General features: G+C 41.4%; 1 protein-coding gene across 11 annotated transcripts in view; it reads right to left on the reverse strand.

Annotated features, from left to right (window-relative positions):
* Positions 1-26366, reverse strand: part of TSPAN4 (tetraspanin 4) — a 415251-nt gene that overhangs the window by 302899 nt on the left and 85986 nt on the right. The window contains exon 3 of one of the 11 annotated variants that reach the window (XR_010080525.1): positions 12565-12664. The exons of 9 other annotated variants lie outside the window; for them this stretch is intronic. The gene's annotated coding sequence lies outside the window, so the exon portion shown is untranslated. Of the gene's footprint in view, positions 1-12564; positions 12665-26366 lie in introns of those variants that run through there. One more of the 11 variants, XM_063398235.1, reaches the window with a different exon arrangement.

Consider the following 26366-nt stretch of genomic DNA (forward strand, 5'->3'; position numbering starts at 1 on the left):
CAGAGTCATACATCTGCTCAATTATTTCAAACAGTTCAAAGACAGCTGCCTGCTTCATCAAAAGCACCCACGTGTGCACTAACAGTGTGAAAGGCCACAAATACATAAAACAAAAATGCATGAAAAATATCTGTTAATGGTACCACATCAGTTTTTGTAACAGATTATTTTGTGCACACAGGAGTCTGGGGAAATCAAGATTATTAGGATTTAAAATTACTGGTCGTGTTTTTCACTAATGATTAGCAATTAGAAACTTCAGAGTTTTTACAGAAACATAAAGGAGCCACTCACAAAAAATTTCAAAAATCTTTCCCCAATAGTATTAGCATCAATTGAGATTTAAAGGGCAGGAAGAGGTGATGTATATGCTGAGATGTCCACTGCTTGGAAGGCACGATTAGCTGGCTCTTCCCAACACCACCCTTGTTCACCTTCCCACCCCAGCAGATTTGAGGAGCTGCATGGACTCAGGCAGTCACCCTACTGCCAATAATCATCTCCAGGGCTGCTCTCACTATAAAGAAAGGCATGCAACACCTATTCTTACCTTGCTACCCTATCCCCTACAGCCAGGGGCTAGGTTAGTCAACTGGTGCCAGCTGCAAAACCAGCTACTAAACCACACATGCAGGTGTACAAGAACCACGGTCAAAGCTCCTAGGGAAACTCAAATCCTTACGTTCAGTAGTTTCTTCACCTTATGCAAGTGCAGGTTAATTTGAACTACAGTAACAATGAAAAAGAACAACATGAAAAAGGAGAATGAAAGATCTGTAAGAGGTGTCTAAAGATACTGAAAATTGCAGTCTCTGTGAACTATTCAAATATATCCAGCTCCCATCACTCAGCATCCAGGAGGGCCCATTTATCTTGCATTAGTTTTTTATGGCATGCTTTTGCCTTGGGCAGGACTTATAAACTGCGACTATCTGAGTAGGGAATATTTAAATTTAAAGAAGATAGTGACTGTAAATGTGTCGATTAAGTACTTTACAAACATTATTGCAAAAGGTAAGGCAATTCAGAAGCTGCCTCTCTTAAATTAGTACAGAAAGTAGAAGCCAGGCAAGTCCACTCCACTGTATTAAAGCTTTGGTATAGCAAGTAGAGGAGCATCCTTCCATACAACACAGTGTATGGAAGTGGAAAATACGAACCTCAGCTTGCCTACCCTCAAGTTCACTCAGTCTCCTTACTGGAGTTGTCCAGGGACATACCAAACATATAAAGAATAATATCTGTTCTAGTGTGTGCAAGATTGGATTTCACAAAATATAATGTATTAATAACATTGGTGTTGAATTTGAATGCATACAAGACTTTTCCAGTATTTCAGCTATTTGCTGTGGTCCAAAGCTGAGAATATCAGCTCTTCTGGGGCATCTCAGAGTCAGCCTGTGACATCTCCAAACTCACATCCATATTTTCCATGTGCAGTACACAAAAGGCAAGGTTTGGAAAGGGATGGGACTGATGCACAATTAGCAGCTATCTCATTAACAGTGGTAATAACTGAAATCAGTCTTCAGAAAGTAAGTGCTCCATGAAAGAATCTGGACACAGAAGGAGCAAGTACATGTCCTCACTATTTTTGTTATTAAGAGCCACATGTTAAGTCTGTCATACAAGTCCTAAACCTTCAAACTGGTTGCAAATCAAGAATTAGAACCACCACTCGCTCTCCTTAACTTCAGTTGTACTGATGATGATAAAACTGTGCATTAGCACTAGAAATGGTCCCTGTTAAATGTCCCATTTCATGCCAGAGGGGCAGAGCATGTTTCTTCTCTCTAATCCCAGGAGACAGCAGGCTAGTAAATATTTATATCCAGAAGGATATAGAGACGAAGAATACCAGAAGGCACCACAGGAAATACAGGGAGTACAGGAATACATGGGGAGGGTCCAGATGTGTTGATCTCATGTGTGTGACAAAGCTCTGGCTGCTGCAGCAAACCACGCTGAGAACTTGTCACATCCAAAAGGTACTGACTGGCCCCGTGGCCCAGCTTGCTGTCCCAGTATCAGCTCCTGCATTTATTTGCTGTTTAGGAGAGGTGTTTCAGTGTTACCCATCTCCACTGAGAGATAAGGTGATGTAATACATCAGTCCTGCTGCTGAACCACACCAGCAGAGCATCTGGAAGACTGTGAAGTATCAACATGTGTTAACCTGCTTAATGCCTCTGCTAAAGACACTTCAAAAATAAATATCTGTCATGGGCAGCTCTCGAGAAACTGCAGACTAAGCTCAGAGGGAATTTGCTGTCACTATTACTTGAAAACAGCTACTGAAGACAACCCAAAAATATGTGAAGGCATCAACTGAAAAGTCCCTTATTCCTTGAGATCATTCCATTTTAACCAAAGCATCCCCTTTTCCTTTCAGTGAAGGTGGTCGCTCTATTTCCTCTTCTCTCTCTCAAAAAAAAACCACCAGATCACTACCAACTGCTACTAGCAGCAGGTATCTGCTTAAATATAGCTTAAATGCTTTACCTCTTTTAAGCATAGAGGAAATGAGGTCTAGATTTTGTTTAACACTTGAGAATGATTCCCAGCATACAATTTTATTGTGATGTCCACTTACCATACCTAACAATTTTCCCTACTTTCTCTTCCATCTCAGGTTATGAGGACATAAACAAAGATGAGCCAAAAATACCAAATTTTCTCAGATTTAGGAAAAGTCATGTTAAATATACTGTATTTTACCAAGAAACTTGTGTATGATAAATTAAATCAAGCCTAGAATGCAGCTGGAGACATGAATTAATCTCTTCCATTCTTGGTACGGTACAGTATCACAGATGTTTCTCCACTTGCAATTCAGTAAGAGTGTAAAAATGCCAAGTTAGTCAGCAGATTGCATGTTTGATGTTATCAGGCTTCTAGGAGGATATAAGCCCCCTCTGCTACTCCTTCCCACCCCAAACCCTTGCTCTGCAACAGCCGGGTATGACGCCCACGCACCAGAACAGAAACCAAGGACATGGGAAGTGATGCTGCCACTGCCCAAAGAGGAATGTTTTGTCCCAAAATCTTCCACGGTGACAACGCATCCAAGTATGCATAGCCTAGACCCAAAAGGATGCCAACCTTCCCAGAGACCTCCATCCAACAAGTCCCTCCAGTCCGTTTGTATTCTGTGTTGATGGTCTGGCATGTTTCCCATCTGACATGAGAGCAATTTAATTTTCTTATTGCAAGTTGGGAAAAGAATTTCCACCTCCTCTGCCTTTAGATTCATGCTTAAACACCTAGGTATGCTGTGTCAGTGGTGACATTCTGTGCCACAGGAATGACAAAACTTACATGAACCAGGAACCACACAGTGGCTTTCACCAGTGGCCAACAACTAACAAAAACAGGATCACCCAAGAGAGAAACAGGTAATCAGTCTTCTACTCTAATGTGCTTATATTTATTGTAAAGGTATTTTGTCATAAAACCACCATTCACACACAGACACTTTTAAAACCCATCTTTATGTTTAAAATGCTGCCCATTGTCCATGAGTTTCCTTCCAGGAAAGACTCATCTACAAGGCAGATATGTACAGATTACACCACCATCACTCACTGCCAGCGGCCCTATGTATAACGCCACACTTTATTTTTTCATATTGATTAAAGACGCTAAATATATAAATCACAGTTCCCATTCTGTTTTCTGTGATGGACCATAAATTCCTCTGTCATCAATTGATTTTTTCTGTCATCAGCAACCTTGCTCTGACTTACAGTTCCCAGCTAGAATACAGCAGTAACAAATCTATCCCATACAGGGAGCTCTGTTTAGACAAGAAGCAACTTCCCACAACCTTTACTATAAACCTCATACACCCTTAAATTTAAAAGGACTGCAAGACTTCAGCAATCAAGGGAGAACCACCACTGATTAATGGCAGATCCTAAGTATGCAAATGAGAAGAGAGCCTTACAGTTTCACTAAAAATAGTAAAGCAACATATTTTTGAAACAGTGTTCATTAGAACTGAAAATATTTAATAAGCTGGTAAGCAGTATGCAGAATGAATTTGGAGTGGGGCAACTGGTATTACATAGTTTCAAACAAAAGCAAAGGATTCACCAGACCTAGGCAAAGCTGGCTTGCAATAGAGACGCAAAATGGAAAGACCACATTCCAGTGAGACAGGGAAAGGAACAGATGAATCAACAGAGACCACGGCAGCTTTGGGAAGCAATGTGTGGTGTGAAGGCACAGGATGGGGGAAAGGAGCAGCTGAAGCTCACAATGAGCAGAAAAGTGTGAAGGCTTGGAAGGAGATACTGATTCACAGAGACAGTGAAACGGCGAGTGAACAGCAGTCACAAGAGAGCTTGGGAGATTCTTTGCTTCCACAACCTTGATGACAAGACAACTTCTTTGCAGATGTCCAAAGCAAAAAAACTAGTAATTCCTCTACTGTCCAGTCTTTGTGCTGAAACATCAACATAAGCTTCGGTGCTACCTCTACTTCATCTCATTCTTCTCTTCTTTCCTCCTTAAGCACCTTGGACTCACAAGAAAGAGCTCAAAAGTGATGAGCTGGGAATGGTATTTAAGCAATGTCATTAAACATTGGCACAGAGAACAATGCTCCATGAAAGATGGAGTTATAATTATTTTCCCATTTTGAATAAGTCACAGAAGATAAAGATGAAAGGCCTAGTGCATTTTCAGGAAATTTATTACTACTTACTTAGTGCAGAATTTCAGGCATTGAAAATGGCTGGAGTCAGGAAGTTTTAAAGTCTGTGCTCTCAAAAGCAGAGCCACTTAAAACTGCCTTTTACACATTTAGGACTAAAATAAAAGTGCACTCCATGGGCTATTGATTTATTCCAGCCAACCGCAACTTTAGAGAACACATCTCATTACAAAATGTTCGCGGATGTTCTCCTAGTTCGTGGTTCATTTACAGATGATTATAGCACTGTTATTTCATACATCGGTGCTTTGTAATAAACAAAAGCATTGCCCTGGAGGGGCTTCAGTTTAACTGACATTTCCTCCAGGCACATTCTGTTTGAAGATGGTGAGAAAGTGCAGGAACTCCCTCAAGGACAACAGCCTTACAAGGGCACCCCATCAATCTACTGAAAGCCCACACATCAACTTGTCCATGTGAGGCCAAATGACAAGTTCTTGTCTCAGTATGTGGACATGCAAGGCTAGTGTGTCTCATAATTTACCTATCCCTTTGAAAGCTAAAATTCACAGAGTGATTTCAAGAGCACAAATGGCTGAAAGTGAAACATTCTTTTTGACAGATGTCAAATCACCAGCTCACATCTGACCTGAGCTCCTGAACTGAACAGGATTATGGTTTGCCCGTTCTTGAGATCATTCAAAATAAATTTAAGCTTTTGCAATACTACACGCACAGTGCAGGAGATTAGGGAGCTCCAATGGTTTTTAGCTAGTAGGGATCACCATTGAAAGCTACTGCACAGGGGCAGTGTGCAATTCCTGTTCCAGCACGTTGGGATGCCAGGAGCAGGGCTGGCACGTGTCACCTGTCCTTAGCACAGCAGGGAGGTAACACCCATAGAAAGCCTTGGTTTTTAATGGTGGGAATGGACCCAGTGTCCTCAAGAAAAGAGCCATTCCAGTTGACATGCTTTGTGATCCGGACCAAGACATCTCTCTGTAAAATTAGAGCAAAAGACTTGAACACCTTTGTAAAGTGTTTTTAGACAACAGGCATTACCATCAATATGAAGGATTCATTCTACACATGCACTGTTCTATAAAAGCATTTCACACCTCTAAAAGCCTTAAAGAGTACACCTGAACAAAACTTTTTACATCACTCTAGGCTTTTAAAATTTTACCTTGTTTAATTTCCAGTGAAATACCCATCCTCTGTTCAATTTTAGTTGTGGCCTAAGTATTATTTCTGAGATAGAAAAAATTTGAAAATTAAGTGGCTCCTACTTGTACCACTGCAGCTGAGGGAGCTGGGCTTGCTCTGCCTGAAGAAAAGGAGGCTCAGGGGTGACTTTGTCACTCTACAGCTGCCTGAAAGGAAGGTGCAGCAGGGTGGGGCTCAGCCTCTTCTCCCAGGCCACTGAAAACAGGGCAGCAGGACACAGCCTGAAGCTGTGACAGGGGAGGTTCAGGCTGGACACCAGGAAGAATTTCTTTGCAGAAAGGACGGTCAAGCATTGGAATGGACTGCCCAGGAAGCAGTGGAGTCACCACTCCTGGAGGTGTTCAGCAGACAATTGGATGTGGCACTTAGTGCTATGGTTAAGTAGACAAGGTGGTGATTGGTCAAATGTTGGACTCTAATGATCCTGAAGGTCTTTTCCAACCCTATGGATGCTATGATTCTAAGTACATAATTCATGTAAAAGTCAGGCCAACAAAATTATAAATTCCCAAAGACCACTTGGAAATCCCAGTTCAAACATCATACAGGACACCCTCAGAGCTCTCTGCAGATGCCTGTATTGGACCCACAGGAAAAACACAAGTATTTTATGGCACAACACAAGCAGCAGTTTGCAATACAACTCTTAGACAACAAAGTCTCAAACTTCTAATTTTATTTCATGATCCAACATTCACAGTCAGATTCAGCAGAGAGAGTTTAGAACAAAGTGTAAAAAACTGTTGCAAACAAAAAAAGGAGAACTACCTCTAAATTATGAAGCAGTAGTGTCTTTATTCTTCAAGCTTATTTGAGAGCTTTCCTAAACAATTCACTTGGCCATCAGTTTGAAAGGTAGAATTGGGTTTTTTAACCATTCCCCTGCCTCAAATTTAGTATAATCTCTAGAAACCTATAGAGGTATTACATATATCAACTAACACCTTATTTTTGAAGAGCAGGAACAAATTGAAAAATTCACTCTCACTCTCCTATGGTTGAATTCAAACAGTTTAAACGCAGCTTCCAGTGATGCCACATCATGTGCTAAGTGTTACACTGAGCAGCCGGAGGAGAAGTTGTAAAGAGGAGGAGGAGAAGGAGGAGATGCCACTTGGCTAGAAAATGAGCCAGGAATCAGATGCCAGCCAGAAAAACAAACTGACTTCTCCTGAAGGAGGTTGGGGTTTTTTTATTAAAAGATTAAAAAAGCAGATTATCTGGCTGAAAAATGAACAGGTGGTGACTGTACTTAAATTGTTTTGAAGCACAGCCCAGGTTCAAGAACGAACAGCAATGATTGCTGAGCTGTAAAAACACAGCATCATCATTGTCATCAGTTATACCCATCAGAGTAACAGCTCAATGTGAGTGTACAGTCATCTTAAAGTCACAGCAAGGCACAGTGCTACAAGGAATTCTGGTGTAGCTGAGAGATTTCTATAAAGAAAATCAAGGCCCAATGACAGGTTATGGCCTGTTGCTAAATTTCACCAAGTTGGTCTCTGAATACAAACGGGCCTTAAAGAATTATCTCTTGCCAAAACTCCTTGCATGGAGTGAAGGCCTATGCTTCCCTTCAAACAGGACAATGCTATGGATCTACAGTCAGATTAGCAGTGGGGCAATCTATACATCAGAGTCATCAACCAAAAGTCCAAGAGTGAGATTTAAGTTTCCTGCCCAAATACTCCATATAGAAACTAAGATTCCATGCAAACTGAGCTGGCTAGAGATTTTTGTCCTAGAACATCCGTCAGATCAGTTGTGAAACAGGATGCCCAATGCTTCAGTCAATGCCATTATTCAGATTCTCAGAAGACATATACTCGGGTTGGGCAAGCTGTGCATGACAGACCAGCAGGCACTGAGCATTTCTAACCACCAAGGGTCACTGTTGATTCACTCAGATGAGGAAACAGTGGAGAAAGTACTTTTGATTATAATAACAAGAAACTGGCTGGGTCTGAGAAGGCCCTCTAATCTCAAAGACCCCTGTCACAGCTTGATGATGCTCTTCTAAGATACATCCCACGGCGACAGCAGTTCTGACTGCAGTGCACTAAGCCACTAAGAGAGGATGCAGGTTGGTTGCAGGGGGTTGCCCTTCCATTAAATTGCCCTCCAGTCATTTACATCTCAGTCCAAAAGAAAATGTGCTAGCAAGATTCTTATCCTACATGAGCCCATGGACCAACAGCAACTTGGATAACTGAGCAGCCATCCCCAAGGCAGAGACTAGCCATTAGCAAATCTCTGCTTGGAATCGCTGAACGTTCATCTTTGCATAGGCTAAGGAGGGGTAACAGGAAATTCCTGCCATAGATAAGAGGCTTGGGTTTTTTCCTTAGGAACAGCCTTTTTATTGATTCCTGACTTTTCTCCTTCTTTTAGGATAGTTTTCAAAATTCTTCATCCACTGGGCTAATATCAGTTGATTTCACTACTCAGCCTTGCATTATCTTCCTTCTTGTTCAAAGAATTGCTATCATGTCATCATCTTATTTCGAAAAAAGGAGGAAAAGATGGTTTTAGCACGAGTTACTCTGTCTCAGGTTCTTGGTCTTCAAATGGCAGGAGGAGAGAAGGAGCTTCAGTATTAACAAGACAACGTGCTAACACACCCCAGTGCGCCACACGGCCTCAGCAAGCAGCAGCACATCTTACATACATTAAGCATTTCAGCTTTTATTTTCTTTTTAAGAGGGAACAGTGTGCAGCCAGGAACCACCCAAATATGACACTAATGGCTAAATTAAAAATAATTTACACACTCCTGAACAACCAGCTACTAAACCTACACCGCAGCTTTGCAAGCTTGCACAGACGGAGGAATTGGGTGGAATGTTCTCAACACCAGCTCCAGGCTGGGCCACGCCGGGGGCTCAACACTGCAAAGGTGGGAGATGCATATGGGAGTACATGAACCTGGGAAGGGAGTTCAACACCACCAAACAGGTGAATGTAGACAAGCAGCTTTAAAAGCTTGTACAGGGCACCAAGGATTGAGGGAAAAGCAAACTAAGACTTAGGAATGAAGAGGAGAGCAGGAAATTGCAACTAGTCAGGCATTGGCAGGGAAACTGGTAAGAAAACACTTGTATTTGATGGGGACAGGAGATAAACTGTAAGTTGAAAGTACACAAAAGCTGCTAACTGATCAAGGGCACGGGGACTGAAGCAGAGCTAAAGGGAAAATGACCTGACACCAGCTGTAGGGCCACAGGGCAAAAAGACAGGCTTGCAACAAAAAATAAACCAGAAGAAGAGGCAGCAGAGGTTGCCCTTGGGAAAACAGGTGCATGTATAAATCCTTCACTCCTGTGAATATCCACCTCCTGACCAGAGCGAATACTTCCTGAGTCTCCTTGATTTTCTGCTGTCAATAAACTTGTGTTAACCTGCTGGCAAGGCATCTCAAAAAGAGCACTCAGTTACATAAAGATGAAGAAATTTCACAATTTGTGTCCTCAACTGTTGTTGACGTGAAGTCACTCACACGGTCCTCTAGTGGAGATGGAGTACGAGTGGCTACTCAGTTGCAGGTAAAGGCAGGTAGCATCAGAGTTTAGGGAACCTGCTGCAGGAATTGGTGTCAGTGTATATGCAGCCACCTGGGATTTTCAGTCAATCAGGAAGATTGGCTGGATGAATATTCAAAACCCAACACTCTGAGGACAGTGGGTAACCAAATCTCTCCTGCTGTAAATTTTCAGAAGGAATATGAAGGCAGAAATCTTCATATCTTCAGCTCTTCAAATTACATTACACATTAATTAATTATATTAAATATTCCCTGCACATTCTAAATATAACTTACATCACTTATTTGCATCTCTGTTGAATTAGGGGACAACTCACTTATGGGCCAGACACAAAAATTCCATTTAGCCAGAATCAGTGTGACAGCACCTTCACTTGAGATCATCCCTTACAAAAAGGTGCAGCACATTCACACTGGGGCTTCAGCACACAGCAAGTCCCTGCCCTCCACACACTCACGGGCTTGTTTAGTGCCAAAACCCTCTATGGCCATTAACAGGACTGCTCAGGAGAGGAAACCAGAGCTGTGAGTAAGGCCCATATTGAAGCTTAGATGAGGGGGGGAAATGGATGAGTCCCAGGGAGCAGTAGCCAAGCACTTGCATGATAAAACAAATACAAAGTATAGTCTTGAATATTAATATCTCACATAGATTCCCACCTGCAGAGTGAGTGCTGAATCTTCCCTCTCCAGAGAGAGACAAGTGGCTACAGCCTCATGTGCAGCAATGTCTGCACTGCATGCATCCCTGCAGAACGCCTTGTCTGGGATTCAGAACTGTGCAGGAACAAAACAGTGCTCGAGAAGGAGCTCTGAGCCTGATAGATCAGCATACAGATAATAAACCTTCCTTTAGGAAAGGACAAAAAGTGTGAACAAGAAAAAGGCAGAGGCTTCCTTAATTTGTATCCGTTTACTAAAGGCAGACTGTTCACGGAGTTGGGAACCTCCCTTCCATCTAATGTTTCAGCTAAGGCAGAGTATTTCTGACCTGCTGGCAAGGTTACACCTGACCTCAAGCACAATGGACCCAGTACAAAAAGGGAAAATATTATTACTGTGGTTGTTACAACCAAGATTTGAAAGGTTGTAGTCAACAGCAAAGCAACACTCTGAAACATGTGCTACTGAGGGACTGTCGCCATAAAAGTTTCAGCAGTAAATATGTCTCTGCAGTAGCAGAAACAGAAGATGTTCTGCGCTCATCATTCAAATTGAATTTTTTAAAAAAATATCAACCAGTTAGGCTACATGCACACAAACAAGTACACACATAAATCTTTCATAAATTGGGAGTGTTTCCAGCCTTTGACACTCTGTCCTCAATTAAAATTGCAGCTCCTCTCTGAGTTACCCCAAAGCTCTAACAGAATGTGTGGCACTTGTATTAGCACTCACCTTGAATGAACAGAAGGGGAAGACAGTGAGACAAAGATGGCAAGGAGCGCAGCAAGTTCACTTGTAATAAAATAGAAAGCAACTGAGGCCATTTGACTCTCTCTCCAACAGCTCTCACTCAACTGTAGCACACAACTGAATTAATTTCTGCCTTTGCAGTTGTGTACATACACAGCTCACCACCTTCACTGTGAATGGTTCACATACACACAAGGACAGCACTGAGTCCAAAGGGATACTGAGTAGTTCTGCCAGCTACCCAAAGAACATATCCAGCACGTACTGACAAAAGCTGCATTTGACAAACACATTGGCTGCCAAGCCCTGGCTGCCATCGCCCATCCAGCCCTCTACTGCCAGGGTCAACTGGTCTCTAACTGACTGCAGCCTGATTAAGCTGGTTCCTAAAACACACCAAAAAAGCAGACTATCAATGAAGATACTCCGGGGGAGTGGGAAGTTCTGCCACTGCACCAACACTCATCAGCTGAAGCAATGAAACCCACGCCAATCATTTTGTATAACAGAAAAAGTCACCTTAACAAAACTTTGTCACAGAATCTGTCTCTTGCTGTCAAACTAAACACTGACAGCCTGAATTCCCAATAGATAGCTAGAGAGGCATCAGCCTCTGACAACATTTGATTCTGATAACACTATCTCTTAAGTTTATTTTAGATTTCACATCTACACTAGAGCTGCAAGTACCTGGCAATATTATCAGCTGTTCTGATGGACACTGCCTAGGGAGGGAAAGGAGTAAAGAAGGGAGGAAGTCCCAGAAGTGACATCTCCTTTAAGGCTCTGCAGAAGTTGGACGATCTTTCTGGTAAAAGCCAGTAAAATGTGCATCTGCTCGGAAGAATGAAGGCTCAAGTCCCCACCTCCCAGTGCAGATTACTTATAAAATTATGCCACTGAGTTTATTTATTTATAGTAATACAACAGTGCTGAAAACAGTTGAAAACAGCTGAAAAATGAATGGAAGAGTTCTGCTTAACTTTGAGATCCAAAAAGCATTTTCTAAGGCTGCACAAGAAAAAAACAAAACCAACAAATACCAGACTCCAGCCATGCACCCTTCGCTGCTTCTGCATGATTTTACAGACACTTTACTGATGTTTACAGGCAGTAGCTCACCAACCCGAATATAGAAAACTGCTGTTTGTTGAGAAAAACAGAGCACAAACAGCATCTTTTTGCTATTCTGTTCCAGCATGTCTGGAGATTGCCTTTCCTTCTCCAAGATGTTCCCCCAGGGTAAATCAAAATCCTTGCCTCATTCAGGTCATGGAACTTCCACAAGATCATCAGCAAAGGCTTTTACATAACATGAGCCATCTTAACTAGTGGATCACGCCTGCTTTAGGCTCACAACACCACTACTTATATCCTTAACGCATCTCCAGGTGATTAGGGTAAGGAAACTAGGAAGAAGCACTTAATGACATCCCTGTGGTAGACACTGACCCCTCATTCATTCAGGGCTTTATGATGCAGATATGTGCACCTTCTAAATAAAAAGATCACCAGATCTGTTTATGAAGGGCTTGTATCAGCCATGAGGCACTGAAATCTCCAAGCTATTTAAAGGTAAAATCCATTTGAACAAGAGAAATTGGAGAGTGAAATCAATCTGCTGCCTGCTAACCAGGAGCCCCTGCTTCCCCAGAAAAGTGTTGAGTATTACTTGAGGCAATGCCTGTGCACACCAAAGTGGGCAAGTGTTTATACTCACTGAGTGCCTGTCAGAAAAACTTACTGCTGGTTATCTCCTGGGCCAAATCCTGATTCAGAGAACTACAAAGCAAAAGCGAGCAGTCAATATCCCAGAAGATCTGTGAATAAGAGAGATGATTATAAGTCCAGATAGACCTGGGGGAGCCATGTAAATGTATTACAAGCATCAAGATTTATATTAATGCCTGGAGCTGACAAGGTCTCTCTTGTTATTTAATTGCCCACTCATGACTAAGCTAAGTGAGTCCACGTGGGACCATGAGGTAAAGATGAGTGGCTCTGTCTAGCCTCAACACTGAATGCAATACAACACTAATATAAAGAGTGAATCTCCCAAGCACAGATCACTATGTTATCAAGCATTTGCTGACAGCTAAAATAATTCAATTTAGGGCAGAAATATACCTTGCAGGGCACAGATGGACCGGTCTCTGCACACTAATCTGGCAATGATCTTGCACGGAAATTTGCTACTGAAACCTCTACCTCTCCCACTTACACTTGTTTAAAATGATGCCCTAGAGATTCCTCCCCCCTTTAAAGCTACAATCACAATGTTAAAAATATTCACTGCCTCCTCCTGGCATCAGGGATCTCATCAGGTAGAAAGGCCAAAAGACAGATATATACATAGATACATAGCTTCGCAGACAGACAGGCAGAGAGTGTATTCCATTGCCACATTCTCTCCAGTCTCTTATGTTCTTCATAACCATTTATTGCCTCTGACTTGACTGCAAGTACTTTAGGGCAAGAACTTCTGGATAATAAGCCTTTGTGTAATGCATTATTGATGTCCATGTGGGCTTCTAGGCAAAACTGTGACACAAATCCTAAATGACAGTGGTAAGACAACTACTGGCACGAGCTTGCAAGCCAAGCTGAGCCCTTTAGAAAAGTCTGGCCCCGGTGATAAATTCAGGCTTTTAAATAACCCCTAGTCCCAGAGCATTTTCGAGTGACTCATCTCTGTCAATTAATTTATTCTTACAACACCTAGGCTAGACAGGGAAATTTAAGCTCCCTCACTTAAATGACTTTGGGATACTGAAGGATGTGCAAAGATAGGACTGAATGCAAGATCTACAGTCTTTGATCTTAACCACAAGACTGTGTTTTTTCCCTTTGGGAACTACAGCCTGACTCCTGATCTCAAGTCACACATCAAGCCCAATATTCTCACAATAATTAAGAAGTCATATTAATAAGTTGCCTCTAAAGACCAACATCCTTACACTTACAAAACAAGGTCAGAGAAAGCTGAAATATGCAGGTGTTACCCTGTGCGATCCAAAAGAGGTAACGCATTTAAAATGTGTTGCTTACATCCTAAAAGGGTAGGTATGAGCCACAAGTTCAGATACACAGATATTTAATACGGGGAGAGAGGAAGAAGGAAAGATTGGATCCGAAATACTTATTTTCTATTCTCTAAACTATATTCACTTTCTTCCTGACACAGCAAAAGAGAAATGAACCTCCTAATTCATCCTTACAGCACTGTATTAAATAGGAGAGTTTTAGCTCTCCTTTACAGATGAAAAATTGACATGTATTGACTTAACTAAACATAAAACAGCAAAATATCCAGCAAATCAAACAGCCCATCTGGCTGAGTACTTTTAGAAGCTATGTAACAAGATGGAAAAGCAAACACCTAATGAAACAACACATGAAGGAAATGTATATTTTAACCAGGCAGGAGCTCTGTGCAAGGGACACGCAGCCTTGACCCCCAGCCTGAGACCTGGAGCTGGGTCCAGCTGCCAGTTCGCTTTAGACCTGACTCAAGCCTACCATTTTTAGAATCCTGTTGCTGAAAGGAGCACACTGATAGCTCCTTTCCATCTTGCCCACCAAGATGCTAAATCCTTCAGCATCATTTCCAGTGTGTTTGTAGGGAGCACAGTGGAATGAGATCCTGAGTGGGCACAAAGCCGTCAAGCCGTGTCACGGCAGGCACGACAATGCCTTCAAGCCAAAGAGACAGCAGAATCACCCAGTTCTCACAATTGCATAGGTGTGTAATTACAGTTTACAGGGTATTTGTACAGTCCAGGTGTTTGCCCAAACATCTTAGGGTTAACTGTAAGCACTGCCCCATTGTCCTGTACTTCCATTAAGATCCGATGTGAGTGCTACAAAACGATACGGCGCATTTCAGGAAGGAACTGTCATTTGCAGAGAGCAACCACGGATTATTATGCAAGATGCTGTTACAATCGGGCATCCCATAATTGTTCCTAGATAACTGTGCCTCTGATAATAAGAGCCAGTAACTGCATTTAACTCACTGAATGCCATTTAGCAGTATGTTTCTAACATAAGTTTTCTAAACAAGTCTCAAAAGCAAACTGAAGTAATTTATTATAAGCAACCTCTGGGAAGTTGAGAGCCTACTCTCTTCCAGAGAGCCTCTACTGGTATCATAAGGTTAAAATTATTTAAGAACAAATACAACATGAGCCATAAGAAACAACAGATTTCTTGATTATATTTTTTCAGCATTTAGACTCTAAAGACACTGAAATGGTTAGATTTGGGTGAAAGATTTGGTCCAGAGCGTTTGACCTTACAGAGACAAAACCCAGAAGCTGTGGGTTTGCGTATTTTGGTGGGGTTTTTAGGTGAGGTTTTGTTGTTATTGTTGTAGTTTCGTTTTATAAGTATATTTTTGTGGGGCTGGAAAGTGCCGTAGTAGAGACAGACCCCTTTGGAGAGACTTCAGACTCTCAACTCTGACATGAGGCTGTTGAAGTGAATGAAGCTGGTGGCCCTGTGTGGGGTGTTCATTTTCATTTCATTTTCATTTGTAAACCATTTCCTGCCTCCTCCCTACTTACACACACTTGGGCTCTATAGTAAAGCGGGAAAAAAACCAGAATGGGGAAGTCAACCAAAGATACATAACAGAAGTGAGAAACCACCTTTTAAAGCAAAGTCTAAACAAACACAAAGTCACTTCGCAAAGCGCCCCAAAAATAAAGAGCTCCAGCTTTACAGAGAAAGCAAAAACTTAAATAATTCACATGAAATCCTCAGCTGGGCTGTGGTTTTGTCAATGACATTAACTGGGTCAGGATTAGCTGCTCTGTGTGTTGAAATACACTAACCCTATTGGAATGTTCTCCATTTTGAGGATTCCAGTCAGACTATGAAGGTCTAATCTAAATTCTGCCTCTGTGCATCACAGTAATGCATCATCAACAACAGGAAAACACTGTATTTCAAAAGATCCACAATTCTTCAGCACAAGCATTTCTACCAAAACCTTGGTGTTCATAAAATCAAATAAACACTGACAACAGTAAAAAACAAACAAACAAACAACCCCACAACCAACCAACCAACCAACCCAGGATACATGTTGTAGAACCCCACAGTGATTACATAAGAAAAGGGGTTTTGCTCAAGTTTCCATTTTTAAATTACTTTCCTTTATTTTAAATCCCATCCTTTTTCTTCCCCCAAGGGTATTATATTTATACTTCAGATGACAGAATCTAAATGAAATACTTCAGTTTTGAAATGTGAAACAAAAAAGAAATAGACTGTAAGTCAAATCTCTCCCTGTACACACTTGTGAGGCTATGGAGTTCTCATCTGTGGAGTCTCAACAATTTTAGATTTTGCTCCAAGTCAGCAGGAAGCAGTATCTTCAACAAATTTCCAAATGCCAGAGAAAACTGGCCTTCTACCCTCCACATGGCTATTTCCACATCTCTTTGCATCAACTGATTTTAAACACGGATCAAAAGAAAGGTGGGCCAATTTCTAAACAGAATTATGGAGAAATTCCAGAAAATCAAAATCTAAAGTTGATTCTTTTTTAACTAACAGAATAAATGAACTCACACAGACAACACCAGAGACAAGTCATACTGAAGAGCAGCATCCAAGGCTCAGAAGGCAGAACATGAAGATTTCTTGAGCTGAGCAGCCTGTGAAAGCTGTAAGTGGAAATGCCACATTTAACAAAATAAACAAAGCTGCCAACCGTGAAATGAGGATGCTTCACATTCTAGAAGAAAAATTCAAATTAAAACACCCCAAAAGCGGTGAAGTTAAGCATCTGAATGTGCAGTTCTGTGTTAAAGTGCAACTGGTCTGTCCCAGAGATGGCTGTTTGCATCAGCTGTTGAGTAGCAAGGCCTGCACTAGGAATGAGCCCCTGGGCTGTGTGCAGGGACACGCTGTGTGAATGTCCCCAGAGAAGCAGGGCAGTGCCATCACAAGGTGCCACTCTGAAAACACCACACCTACACTGTCACTGCTGCCGTGCACACAGGTTACAGCCACACAAGCAGTCTCAGCAGACAGTGCAGGCCAGCACATCGTGACTCCTTTAGAACTGTTTTGTTCTACAAATCCACATCTAGGAGGATGCACTACCTTATTTTTATACACACATATAAATATATATATACACAAACATATATAAATACATATAGATTTTTAGATAAGTAGCTAAAGACTACAGGACAAGTGGGAATCAGTGAATGACACCTTAAAAGCTGGAATTCACTATGCTTATTACCATGCTTATGTGATTCATTAACACTGCAGTGAAAACTCATTAACCACTTTTTCAACAACTTTTCTACACTAACCCTTAATAAAAAGATTTAATCACTTTTTCTCAGTATGTGAGCTTTAGTCATAGAAAATACACACTTACACAAATTATTAATTAATCTCTCCTCAACATCTACTATACCTGAAACATCTGGCATTTTTTCTTTCTCAATGAATAGAGTTCCTACAGGCTTAGCATTTTAATGACAGTTCCTTGAAGTAATTCCAATTATCAACACCAAATTGTGGTTTGTAATTTTGGATGGCTCCAAAAGGAATTACTGAAAACAATCCATCAATTGCTAACTCCTGAACATTTCTATTGAGACACAGGCTCCAGGAGGACATGCATTCCTCTGTTCCTTGCCATCTTCTGCACACTTACATTGGTCTGCAGGGCTGTTACAAAAGAGCACAAAACTACTTGAAATCCACCATGAGATACGAAGTCATCTCAAATTAAATTCCCAGCAGGCAGCATGCATACAGACTAAGCAAAAGAGGAAATAAATTCCTGATAAAATGATCACATGTTGTAAGAACACCTCTTTCATTCTCTATTACCAGAGATCAAGGACTAAGGGAAAAAGGATTCATTATTATTTCCCCCCCACACCACCTCCCCAAATAAAAGGTTTCCTATGGCTCTCCCACATACTATAAAGCTGTAGTGCCTCCTAAAGCTCCCTCCGTGTGGACCCCAGTGTTAGCCTTTCCATTATACACAATAAAAAGTGTTTTCTCACCTCTGCCACTGAATGAGTCCTATTTCCAAAACAGCTGTCTTGCACCATTTGTCACTTAAGAGAAAGCCCTGAACAAATGGAGAGTACATTGACCTGTAGCTAAGAAAAATGTTGCTAAGACACACAGCTTAATTGCATCTGTCAAAAATTTATTCGAGCTCACTACACCTGATGAATCATCACCACACACTTGCTGACTGCCAGACTGAACTCTTTAAGGACAACAGAAGTCTTGGAACTCATCCACCTAGAAACCTTTAAATAAAAATCTATAAATAATAACAAAGGTACTATATGGGCTGTGCTTACATCTTCCTCAAGCTTCACAGAAGAGTCTTATCAATTCCTCTTTCTACCCTTCAAACTTTATTACTTATATTTATATATACATATATATATAAACAAAATACAATATTATTTCTTGTATTACCAAAAATGGATATCACAGCCATCCTCCACAGCTACATTTCAGCTGGAAGATAAGCAAATTTTATTGGCTTGTATTTATTTTGCAGCCTGTTCAGTTAATACTTGCAGAATGTGACTCGTTATTTAATCTGCAGAATTGGGAATAGGCAGATGCGCTCTTGGAAATAACTCCTATGTCAGTGACTTCACCATCAGCTTTCTTGTAGAAGAAAAAGCCAGCTTCATGTTGAAATTTGGCAATTCTGTGACTCTTGTAATGGTGTTGCACTGGAGGTTTGTAAACCTAGAGCTAAGAATAAGGAACACCATACATGTTTTTGTCAGCTGTTCTGACTACATGTTTTAGTCAGAATTAGAGACACACTCATCACAGCAGAACTCCAGATCACTTCTCTAAGCATGATTTGGTTTTCCAGATACAGGTTGGTAAGCAGGATGCCCCAAAAAAAGCCTGTGAGAATACACTGACGTAGCAGAGACTTCAGTTAAGATTAAATTTAAATTTCTTTCAGTTTTTTCATAATTTTTCTTCTCTCTTGAGTCTCATCAAGGTTTGCCTATAGTCTCTCAGAGTCTATTCACAATACATACCTGGGCTGTGCAACCCTCAAATTCATCTCACGTTTCCGCCCTGTCACCTCTGGCAAGCGTGAAGGCAGGTTCTGGCTATCAGTCTCCAGGAACTCATGTGAAATGCAACTTCATTTCCAGGAAAGGAAGGAGTCTTTTACGTTCCACTTGAAACATTTTACAATGTGCAGAAATTATTCAACTCCTTTTTTTACCAGATCTTGGTCAGGCTACACTTTATTATTGATCTGCTTTCAAGTATCCTGCTTCTACAATAAACCATAAAATTCATAAAGTGTGTTGATACAGTTTACATGCCACATAAGGCTCTAACCTGTATTTTTCAAAGTGTCCTTATATTCTTGATTGAGGGAAATATTTCTTTCCTTAATAACCAGGCAGTTCTGCTCTTTCACTGATGGGGAAAAAAAAAAAAACCACAAACACACCCTGTGCAAGAAAGAGATGGATTTACAGCCAAAGCTCCTTTTCTTCCACAACACTGTAAGAGTGTCCCTTTCTTCCAGAAAAAAAATCACTTGATCCCTCCTTGATTGACAAGTTCCTAAAACTAATATTCCACCTACAATAAGTAAAACTTTGCTCTACAGGTTGTAATAATTGTGACTGCATGTTTGGGGACCTCCAACATTAAAGTTAAAATCCTAATCAAAGAACTCTGCTTTGATTCACTGCATATGACTAAGAAAAGTCACTTGACTCTTCTGCATACCAGGCTCTGGAACAAGGGAGATGATGATGTTTACCTCCTCATAAGAAAGTCAAAAGCTTGTTAAGTATTTAAGGATTGCTGCATGGCAGATGCTAAGTATTTTCAGTAGGATTTCACACCAGTAAGATTTTAATTACAGTGGTTCCTCATTTACTAGATTCCCTGATGAACTGATAGGCAGACTCTCATTTCTTCACAGCCGAATACCCGAAATGTCAATTGGGGTTGAGACAGTGCTGTACACAACTTCAACCCCGAAGTGTTGTGTACACCAACACTACTTGGTGTTTTTTGCATACACACATACAAAGACAGCAGATAATCTCAGCTTTTCTGGGCAAGAGAGAGGAGTGACCCCACATGAGACTGATCACCATAAGGTGTTCAAATTCTACCATGCTCATGGCAATCCCTTGAGCTGAGGTACCTATGTGAGTTTTATGGCTAACACTGACTTTTGCAAAAGCAGGATGCTCTACAGGTGTCAACCGAAGAGATGGAGGCTCATTCTGCTGAGAGTTTAACTACAGCAGATGAAGATGCACTTTCATTTGGCAAATCTGCTAACTAAACACACATCCAGTATAGTGGACAAACTGATAAAACCTCATGCAATGCTACTGCAATTTCCCAGGCTTCTTTCACCTTGCTACCAAGTTATCCAGGCACTGCCCCGGCACGGACCTTGTTTGGAAAATTTTACTGTTCCTCAAATTTCTCTTCCAAGTGATCCCTAAGCTTTAAATTTAGTTAAGCAGCTACAGTTCAGACTTACTCTCAGCTCTGTAGTTTTCAATTCAGCACGTACAGTGACCCAGGAATTTCTCCCTGGAGCCCCAGGTCTAGCAGTGGTAGAATGAAATTCTGTGCAGCAGCTGAAGAGCCAGTGACTGAGCTGAAGGAGAGAGACCCTGCAGGTGTCATTACACCGGTGTCACAGGGAGTACTGACACCCCTGGCCCTGCAGCAGCTCCCCCTCCCACACCGTGCAGGCAGGCAGCTGTGAGCTGTCTCATGCCTCCCCACGCATTGATCCCTGCCTCAGACTTTTTGCTACCACAGGAGACAATGATGTGAGCACCTAAGAAGTCACTGTCTGACACCTCTAATTTTATTGCAAAGAAGCTTGGATCGAGAATGCCATCAAATTGGCTAATAGAGATTCTGAACTGTGCTGCATAAACCATGAAAATGGTCACTTTATTAGTACAACCACTATTTCCAGGAAAGGCTGCTCCAGCCTCAGGAATTTGTTTCCCAGGCATTCTATAAATCTGGGGTTCTGTCTTTTGCACCGCAGCTTCCCCAGGTGACACAAGGCACCAAAATTCATCATGTGCTACATGCTCTTAGAAGTAAAATTCTCCTTACCAAGGCAACAGCTACTGAAAGCTTTCACAGATGCTGCTTGTGCAGGATTACTAAAACAGTTCCTGAACAATAGCCTTAATGAGGAATGGTGAGACTTAATTAAAACATAAAATAATTAAAAGGCAATCAAGAGCAATGAGAAGTTTCTGATTATTTCCCCCTGCATTTAAAATGTAGGCTGTGGGGGAAGGGATTGCCTAATCTCCATGGTTTTCGAATGGCTTTCAGAAAATTAAAGAATGAAGAAAATATTAGATAAAGATGTGTAATAAAAGTTTCAACAAAGCAATCAAATTATCGACTGATATAACAGAGATAAAAAGATAGTCATTTTTCATGCAAATAAATATCCCCATCTTTTCTCAGTCTAAAAACTAAACATAGTAAGTCCTGGGATATAAATGCATGAACACCCTGCCCACTGATCTCAAACAGACCCTTGATCCATTGACATTTACTTTGGTGGCCTGGGCTCACAGCATTTCCAAATCATAATTATTTCAAAGGAAATGGGCAGTTGGAGCAGGAAACATTCTCTAACCTGGAAGAAATGCCCTGAATGCAATTTATTTTGAGCTGATTTTCTTTACTCATTTCAAAAGGAGAATGTATTGCAGAACACTTTCTATTAAATTTTATAGCAGTAACTAAGGATAACACTTTCACCATTACAGTGAACAAGAGCTTGAAAAACAAATTCTTACCGTTTCATTACTCTAAAGAGCAGATCTCTTTAAATTCTGAAAAATGGGAGGGGGTTGGTTTGATTTTGTCTCTGGGCTTGGGAGGCAATTTTTAGTTGTTGGGGTGGGTTTTTGTGGTGGTGGTGGTGTTGTTGAGGTTTTCTTCCCTTTTAAACAAGCTTTTGCTTCTACTCAAGCACTGAGAGACTGGAAACAGCAATTGATTTGTAGGAAGAAGAATGTCAGGCCTTTCCAGCCACAGCAAGTCGGGATGCTTTGCTCCGTGTTCTCTGCGGTGCACACATGGGAGAGCACAGGTTGGTACTTCCAGGATGAGCATGTGGGAGAGGGTGCAGCACATCCTAACTGCTCTTGCTCCTAGGCTCTATCACTGACTACCACCTCCCAAATATAGCAAACATTAAAAGCCTGAATTGTGTCATGTTTGCATTTTCTTGTGATTTACTCAGACAACAAACTCTTCACGAGAAGCAGCAGCTCTTCCCTCCTCACTTCACAGCATCAAGCACCAACTGGTGCAGAACATGATTTGTTCAACACAACGCTACTTCAACACAAACAGTAAAACACATGAGCTCCAAAACTAAACCTGTGGCAGAGGGACCTAAAGACAGAAGAAAAAAAAGATGTTTCAAATGTTTATGAAATTTACTGTTTTTCTCAAAATCATGCTGGCATTGAATGCAAGAACCCAAGAAATACGAACAGGCAAAACATGGAGTTGTGAAAGAGTTCACCTTTCTCCAGTTAAAAAATCCAGGTGCTTGTTTGATGTGGAACCAGATACAGAAAACCATCCAAGGAATAAGCTGCAAAATACCTCTACTGAGCCCCTTCCTCTTCATCACAGCTGGCACCCTTTTGCCACAATCCTTTTCAGTCCTGCTAACCCATGAAAATGTTGATCACAAGCCAGCCCTGGCACCCTCATACCCTTTTCACTCCTCTGTAGCTTCTCCTGGAGGAAAGGTGTCCATCGGGATCATCACCTCTCCAGAGAGAGGGGCTGGCATGCAGAATGTGTACAGCAGTTCCCACACCATGCCCCTCACCAGCTCCAACCCTGGGCAAGGCCCTGTTAAGGGTAATTATTTAGAAAGCCAAAACCCACAGAACAATACTTGCAGGGGCTGCCGTCTCCTGGATTTAAACTTACTCCTATCACCACATTGTAGAGAGACTCTATGGCAAAACCTATCCCAGGATATTTGTTATTTGGGGCCCAGGACATTATCCTTAGAGTAAGAAGCTCGAAATGGTCTTGAAATCAGCTTTAAAATGGGGATCGAGTGACAACTAGTGGAGGTTTTCCTCAGTGCAGCGCTGTGGATTTTTTGCACGATGTAATCTGCACCAAGATCCCGTTTCACTGAAATAACACAGATGCAATCCAATTATGGAGAAAAGCTTTCCAGGAAAACTGTGCATGCTTATGTGAAGACAGGGAAAATGGAATGTGTTTCTGTGACTCTGAGCTGTTCAGATATACGGACTCTCACACAAACACAAGAAACCAGCCCCACAAGAATATGGAAGTGAAGATGGTAGGAGTCAGAAGGTTGGAGAAGGCAGCATAACCTTCCTCTAAGTACATCCTTGAAGAGGATGTGCATTTCCCTTCCTTAAAGAGTTCCAGCTGACTATTAGCAGCTTACGGCTCCTCAGCTAGAGGCTGGGGTTGAACGATTCTGTTTTACAGCCCATGAATCTCTCCAGTCTGTGTATGCTTTTATACTCAACAACACGATGTAGCAATAAGTTCCACAGCTCTGTTCCATGTCGCAGGAAAATATATTTTCATTTACTTAATATCCAGTACTTATTTCATTGGATAGTTTCTAATGCCTTATTTATGAGAAGGCGAACATTTATTCCCTAATTTATCTTCTCTTCTTCCTTCATGATTTCATTAGCCTTCTCCTGCGACCTCTAATTTACCTCTTTTCCAGGCTGACGAGTCTAGAAATTGATGAATTCACACACCGAAGAAAAAAATCTTTCATTTTATTTGCCTCTTTAATCACCTCTGAACACGGTGCTTACTCTTCCCAAGACTTATTAGGAGCAACCTTCCCAAGGCAGCATTAGCTGGGGTATGACTCATCATCACTACTCTCATGTACTTTGTGGGGTTTTTGATAGGGAAGGGAAGAAGGTTATTTTCTTTTTAGGTGCAATACTTTGTATTCAGGAGTGATTCATTTTAAATTTTAACTATCATTTTATCACCTGGTCACTCAGTATTGAAAGTAACTACAACACTTCAAAGTGCTTTTAAATCTGGCTACTGTAATTTTTTACAACACCATTGTGATTTATTAGTATCAGACCCTAGTAAAATACTACAGCTCTAACACAGCCATCAAAACATTAGGAAAATAATCCTCCAACACAAATAGCCAAACAAGGGCAAAAAATTGCAATAAGATCTTTGAGGAAGTTTTGGGAATTTACTCTGCTGAGGTCATTAAAAAAGAAAAAAGGACAAACTAAGTTTCTGCTCCTCGTGACTGAAGAAGGAAGCCTGGTAGTAATAAGCCTAAATGTTCATAAAGCAGAAGACAAATACAAAACAAAACCCAATACCATGAAATAACGTCATGATTTTAAAAACTCTCCTGCTTCTGAAGATATGACTCATCGTATGACTGCTTGTGGATTGGCTGTATCATTACAATGAGAGCAGCAAATGTGTCAATTAATTTATTAATATTTGCAGTTTCAATTTTCATGGCTGATAGAGAGATATGAAATACTGAACAAGGAAACAGTTTAATCTCTCTCCAGAACACTTCATGTTTTTAAATCATCTCTCTATTGAATCGACATACTGAACGCAGCCAGCTCAATACATGAATGCAATAAATTAATGCGGGCTACAGATAAAATTCAGATTCTGCAGAAACTGAGTGCCTGTGTTCAAAACAGGAGCAAGGACTTTGCAATCTTGGTGCGAAGCACATGTCACTGGCTCTTGGTTCTACAGCTTTGCTTTGGTCTAGCTGCTCGGCTCCTCAGGCTCACCAGGCTGCAGTCTGCTCCCATGAACACTTACCTAACCAAATGCCTGAGTTGTGACTACATCAGGGAACCATCCTGGTACACATCCTGCTCCTGTGATCTTCCTCCCTGCTGTCAGGGAGACTGAGCTGATGATCCTTGTTTAGCTGCACGCACACCCAAAGCACCTGCTCAGCTCCACACAGGAGGACTGGCTGCCTATCCAGTGCCACACGAGATGAAAAAAGCCATGAAATACCAAGGAGTAAGACAGAAAGTGACATCCACATAGCCAAGAGTAGAAACCACTGGAAAAAATGGGGATAGAAGGGCCAAACATACACAAAAAGAAGCTGCAAAAATATCAGTGGGACAAAAGGCAAAGAGAAACACAGAGAAAACTCACTATAGCAACTAGGGATTAACAAGAGAGGACCATAAGGGATGAGCAAGATAAGCAAAGTACAGAGTGCCATGTCATCCCTTCACAAACGTAGTATGGGGGGAGCTTTGATGTATATTAAGGGCAGCCACAGTCGCTCATTTACACCCTGGCTGAGAGGAACATGTAAAACCCACGGGCACATCAGGGCTGTATTACAGTGGCTTTGTCTCCAAGGCACAGCTAATGCTGCAGCACTTACTAGCATCAGGCTGCTAAAATATAAAGTGATCACTGTACAGGTGGAAAAAAGGAAGACTCCTGGGAATATATCTCACCAAGGAACAGAATGATCCTTATCTCATCAAGCAAAGTAAACAGAGCAGCACAGATCCACCGAGAACGATAGGTAATTAGAGGTACAGTCAAATCCTGTGGAAAAATCAATGAAAGATTCACGGTCCCATGCAGATTCTCAATCAGACCCTTAGTTGTGATGCACATATATCAATAACACAGCTGCATGTATCATTTGGCCACACAAAAAGAAAATATTTCCCAGATTAGAACAGAATTACAGTCAGCTACAGAAAAGGCATTAGGAGCAGATTCTAGCTCATCTAGGGGAGTGCAACCATTGGGAGGAGGTACAATATACAGTGTCTTATAAACAAAGATTAAAAAAAAAATCCATATGAAGCCATACATGAGAAACACAAAGATTCAACACTGGGGACTTCATTCAATAATTCTACTTTAGTCTCTTTATATATACAAACAACTGGAGTAAATAAAACATAATGAGACAAAAAGCCCATAAAATTGTCTACCAAGGGAGTGGAACAAAGAAAAATTCTCTTTTGGGAGGGGCTTCGGTTGCTGTTAGTACTGAAACCACAGCCAGCACTATTCCTCTCATTGATGAAGGAATGTGTGCTCCCTCTTATGCAAAATATAAATTTCACTGCACATTTCCACGGCAAGAAAGAAGGACAGACCTTAAACAAGTTTATACTGACCAGCATTGGAAACAGTGAAGGAATTATTAGGCATTCCTGTGTATTTTGCTAAGCATCTAGTGGGCACAAAGTTAGGGGGCACTGTCCCTGTCCTAAAGGACTTGTCAGTTGGGAGGATTCACACAGCTGTGAGGGTGACACAAAGGAGCCTGTCCCAAAGGCATCACCCCCAACGCACAGCTCCTTAGGAGGGCACCCCTCACCTAAGGCTGAGGAGCGCTGCGCAGAGGTAGCCTTGCCTCTGCTGGTGGAGCTGGAGCAGAGCGGCTCA

Source organism: Prinia subflava, chromosome 5 (assembly GCF_021018805.1).
Source record: "Prinia subflava isolate CZ2003 ecotype Zambia chromosome 5, Cam_Psub_1.2, whole genome shotgun sequence".
Lineage (NCBI taxonomy): Eukaryota > Metazoa > Chordata > Aves > Passeriformes > Cisticolidae > Prinia > Prinia subflava.